Source organism: Eschrichtius robustus, chromosome 4, assembly GCF_028021215.1.
Source record: "Eschrichtius robustus isolate mEscRob2 chromosome 4, mEscRob2.pri, whole genome shotgun sequence".
Classification (NCBI taxonomy): Eukaryota; Metazoa; Chordata; class Mammalia; order Artiodactyla; family Eschrichtiidae; genus Eschrichtius; species Eschrichtius robustus.
Window position 1 is genome coordinate 66,336,175 of NC_090827.1, and position 6,000 is coordinate 66,342,174.

A 6,000-nucleotide genomic window follows, 5' to 3' on the forward strand; every position below is an offset into this window, starting at 1 on the left:
CAGAACAAGACTCTAAATATATATATATACACACACACAGACACACACACAGACATATATATATGTGTGTGTGTGTGTGTGTGTGTGTATATATATATATATATATTGTGTTGGTCATAAAGTTCGTTTTGGTTTCCATAATATCTTCTATATATTTATATAGAGAGAATATATATTCATTAATATATTAATAAGCATCCTTTCCCTTTCCTTTGCCACTTTACAGTCAGTGTGTTGGTGATAGTTAAATATATGTTTATTTTAAATTTTTTTACAGGTAACATTTTAAAATATGTTTTTATTTTTTCTTCCAGTTGTTTTGAGATATAATTGACATACAGCACTGTATAATTTTATGGTGTACAACATAATGATTTGACTTAAACATCATGAAATGATTACCACAGTAGGTTTAGTGAACATCCATCATCTCATATAGATAAAATATTAAAGAAATAAAAAAAAATTTTCCCTGGTGATGAGAACTCTTAGGACTTACTCCTTTAATAACTTTTCTTTATAATGTACAGCAGTGTTAATTATCTTTATCATGTTGTACATTAAATCCATAGTACTTATTTATCTAATTGGATGTTTGTACCTTTTGATTACATTCATTTGATTCCCTCCCCCAACCCCCTGCCTGGTAGCCACAAATCTGATCTCTTTTTCTGTGAGTCTGTTTGTCTGAAGTATAATTGACCTACATCATTGTGCTAGTTCCTGGTGTACAACATAGTGATTTGATATTTTATACATTTCAAAATGATCACAATGATAAGTCTAGTTGTCATCTGTCACCATACAAAGATATTACATAATTATTGACTGTACTCCCCGCACTGTACATTTCATACCTGTGAGCCATTTCCTTTGTAACTGCAAGTTTTTAACTCTTAATCTCTCTCAACCATTCCTCTCTTCCTCTTACCCCTCCTCTCCGGCAACCACCTGTTCTCTGTATCTGTGACTCTGTTTCTGTTTAGTTATGTTTGTTCATTTTTTCTTTTTTTTTTAGATTTCATATATAAGTGAAATCATAGTATTTGTCTTTCTCTGTTTGACTTATTTCACTTAGCATAATACCCTCTAGGTCCATCCACGTTGTCACAGTTGGCAATATCTCAGTCTTTTTTATGGCTGAATAATATTTTAAAAAATATATTTATTTATTTATTTATTTGGCTGTGCTGGGTCTTAGTTGTGGTGTACAGGATCTTTATTTGCAGCATGCGGGCTCTTAGTTGTGGTATGCAGGATCTAGTTCCCTAACCAAGGATCAAACCCAGGCCCCCTGCATTGAGAACACGGAGTCTTAACAACTGGACCACCAGGGAAGTCCCTATGGCTGAATAATATTACAGTGTACACATATACCACAGTTTCTTTATCCATTCATTCATCTATGGAGTCTTAGGTTGTTTCCATATCTATGCTATTGTAAGTAATGCTGTGATAAACAATAGGGGGGCATATATATTTTTGATTTACTGTTTTGTTTTCTTTATATAAATACCCTGATGTGAAACTGCTGGTTGTATGGTAGTTCTATTTTCAATTTTTTGAGAACTCTCCAAACTGTTTTCCATAGTGGCTGCACCAATTTACATTCCTACCAACAGTGCATGAGGGTTCCCTTTTCTCCATATCCTTGCCAACGCTTGTTATTTGTTGTCTTTTTGATAATAGCTATTCTAACAGGTGTGAGGTGATATCTCATTGTTTTGATTTGCATTTCCCTGATGATTAGTGATTTTGCCATCTGTATGTCTTCTTTGAAAAAAATGTCTCATCAAGTTTTCTGCCCATTTTTAATTGGGTTGTTTGTTTTTTGATATTGATTGATGATAGTTAAATTTATAGCTGAGTCCTTAGGTAACAGAACGTCAAAGTCAGACTGTGACTGAGCTATAACAAAAGAAACATCATCCAGAGATAGAGATAGATCCAATGGCTGAAATCTTTGGATTCTCCTTTTGAGGAAAGGATGAACTATTTAATGTTTCTATAAGCTATGTTTACATTGTACTAGGTGGAAAAATGTAGTTTTTACTATTGTTATTTAGAATTTATTTTATATCAAATGATATATATGGATGTGGAGAAGCCAAAGAGAGGGACTATGCTGGGTATCATTTCCAACTCCTTTCAACTACCCATGAGGGCCTGGAAAGCTTAAAAGCACATCTCCCAGCCCCATTTGCTTCATGCAAGTAAGATTCCACTAATCTGAGCTGTGGATATAGACAGATGCCTACTTCCTGGTGCTGTTTGTGGAGACAGACAAGATGGTGGCGCCATGAGGCAGTCGTGGCAGCCAAACTCAGGATTCTAACTGTCATCCACCGACTCATGGGTGTCTAGAGGCAGAGGCAGGGTGGCTGGATTTAGGTTCCAGGGCTTAGTCAGAAGCTTCCTGAGTGTCATCAGGTAGTCGTAGCAGCAGCAGCAGTTTCCTGGTTCTGGATTGCAGCTCTAGAAGTAAGCCCTTGAATTCAATCATTCTTATACTCCAGCCCTTCTAAAGATTTCATGAGTGTCTGATTCCTCGCATGAAGTTCCCTTCTGCTTAAAATACCTAGACTAATTCAATTTTATGTACAGAAATCTGTGTCTATGAATCTATAGTGTTGTTGTCTGCATCTTAAGATTTCAGAGATTCCGGGAAGACTTTTAGCTCTGGGCCCTTCCCCTACTTTATCCCAGCAAAAACTAAAATGAAACAAACAGAATATAAAACGAGGCCCAAACTAACTACCTTTATTCTGTTTGATGCTGTAAAAGTGAGACAGTTTTCATTAGATTCAGGCTTCATTTTTTGTAGAAATTCATGATTAAGCCTGAGGTAGCAAAGTATAGAAGGAATGATAATGGCTGTAAAGCCAAACACTTACTAAGTATTTAATATATTCCAGACATTATACTAAGCATGTTACATGCATTAATTAATAATCCCAGCAGTTCAATAAGGTAGAATCTTGAATTATTCTCATTTGTATAGGTGAAGAAACTGAAGCTAAGAGAGACTGGGTGACTGGCTTGAGATTACACAACTATTTGAATGGTGCCAGGGATCACATCTAGAGAGTCCAATTCCAGAACCCACAATCTAACCACAATATTGTGCTGCTTTAAATCCAGAAAATGGGGGCCCCATTCCTACCTCTAACATTTAGCAAATTACTCCTCCACTCTTTGCTAAGTCTCTCACCTGTATAACAGAGATTCTTATACCCTCCCTGAGTTGTGGTAAGGATCCCACGAGCTAAGTTGAGTGAAAATAGCCTGTATGTAAGCAAAGTTATAATAATGTTAAAATTTTTTATCACTAATAAGCTTATAAGATTATTTTCACAAACAAGCAAGAAGGGTGGAGATAGTTGAAGACACTGAGAGACTTGTAAGTGGAAGTGATCAATTTCTTAAAAGAGGAACACGGTCTGTGAATAGAGAGGCTCAGTATAGTAAAGACCTCTTTAATCTACTTGACAATTTTGGCTACTGCTGCCCCTGAATGTTTACAAAGAGCAGGATAATTGGACCCTACTGCCTCTTTCCTTTCTATCCTCCTTCTGTTCTCTGGGTAGGGGTTCAGCTGATAGATCTCTATCCAACTTAGAATTAACATTACCTTGGGCCAGGTTTGTGTTGGCACCAAGTGATTATTATGGTTTGCTATATCTCCTTAAAGAGTAAAGTTTTTTTTTTCCACCTTAAATGTATACAATTTTTATTTGTCAATTATACTTCAAAGCTAAAGAAAAAAAGTTATACTTAATCTAACACCAGAGGCTAAGGACCCAGGCTCAGAGTTCAGGTCAAAGATTAAAGTTTTTAAAAAATATTTTTATTTTTGAATAAATCTACCCCTATAACTGATTGTAAATGCAAAAGTGATAAAAGTGATTTTAAAAAATCCTTTTGGTCTCCTGTGCATAGGATGTTCTTAAATTATTTTGAACCCTTGATAAAATGAGTCGTGTAGGCAATTCTGTTATAGTATGTTAAATGTTTTCATGTTCTGACATATGTTGCTTTTCTGTGAATTGTGGTATTTGTGTTTCTGGAATGGTTAATGGATCAAATTCATGGCTTATGAGCTTATACTGGAGAATGGCTCAGTTCATAGGTTCCTGGAAAAACAGAATTTTCTGAAGCTTCACTCGTCTAACATGATAATCTGTGTGATGCCAAAATTCAGTTATGAAAGGTTTCTGGCAGTTCTGTTTTACAGTATATTACTGGTTTGACAACTGAAATCATGAGCTCTCCATGGTGAAAACAACAAACCCGAAACCCCCCAAATAACAACAAGTCTCATGCCATCTCAATCTGTGTTTTTGGCACTCATATCTCTAATTTCTAATTGTTTTAATGGAGTTGCCATTCTCATTGATTTTTTTCAGTTTAATCCTTTAGTGCAAACTGGTTGAAGTAAAAATTTGTCAGAAGTCAGTTCCCCTTTGATTCCTTCTTGGCATGACAATGGACAAAATAAAACCACAAAAGTAAAAAGAATGTGTTTTACATGAGCTGGTTATTTATCTTTGAATTTTGGGGGCACTTATTATCACTTTTCTGAGTGTTATCCTCTGATACTACAGACAAGGTTATTTGAGAAACTGAAATGAAGAAAGTATAGGATAAGGTACTTAAGTTTTTTTCTTTAACATGTGGTCAAATCTAATTGTATTTGAACTATGACCCAAAGGAGAAGTTGATATGGAATCAGAGCCATTTTCATATTTTGGAGAAAAACACTTATTCCCTTCAATGGAAAATGTCATTTGTATCAGTTAGAAGCCTTTGGAGAACCACTTGATGAATGTAAATGATATCCTTTAGCATTTAAATGATGGAAAATAAGTTCAATCTTTATTGGATGGGCAGGCAAAATGGCAGCATATAGGATGAAAGAAAGAAATTTTCCTGTTCATATGAAATAACTTGAGGCAAAAACCTTGGAGTGGTAGAGGAGGTATAGCATTGAATTAAATTTGGGTAAGGTGAGCTGAAAGTAGGTAAATAGGAGAATAGGATAGATCAAGATCAATTGATGGATACAGATGGAAACGGAGCAGTAGAGTGAAATTACTAGAATGCTATAGGAATTTTCTCTCTTTGTACAACAGGAGTAGCTAATTCCTGTAGCATCTCATGTCTGGCTTATTGTAGTGGTCTTTGCCCTAACATTTCCCAGAAATGTGTCAAACACTAAACCCTTGTGTCTTCCTGAACTTCAGGGGATAAATATCAAGTTCTCCAAGAGGTGTTCAAAGGCCTTCCTCCATTTCCTTGTGGGGATGAGGGATGATGGAGAGAAAATGCCATAGAATTTTTAAAAATTCAATTTATTTAAACTAAAAAACAAAAGCAAAACCCGTTCACCCATTCCTCCCACCCTCTCCCCCCACCCCCACCCCTGGCAACCACCAGTTTGTTTTTTATATCTATGAGCTTGGTTGGTTGGTTGATTTATTGATTGATTTCACATAAAAGAGAGATTAAACAGTATTCATCTTTGTCTGATTTATTTCTTTTAGTGTAATGCCCTCGAGGTCCATCTATGTTATCACAAATGGCACAATTTCATTCTTTATTAATTTAATGGCTGAATAATATTCCATTGCATGCATATATATATATGCATGGAATATTATATATATACATGGCACAATATCTTTATCCATTCCTTCATTGATAGACACTTAGGTTGTTTTCATATCTTGGCTATTGTAAATAGCTATGCTGCAACGGCTATGTTGTAATGACTGTTGTAAACAATGCTGCTGTGAACATGGAGGTGCATAGAATTTTTATTTTTTTCAAAGAAATTATCTTCTTTTTTCCTGCTTTAACTTGAATTCTTCTACATTTTAAGAGGCTAAAGTGCTAAGGTTTGCAAAATCATTTTTCAACTATCTCCTGTAATCTTCATGTAGTTGACCTAGCACCTGATATGGAATGTGGGAGTACTTGCCATCTATTATTTTGTTCTGA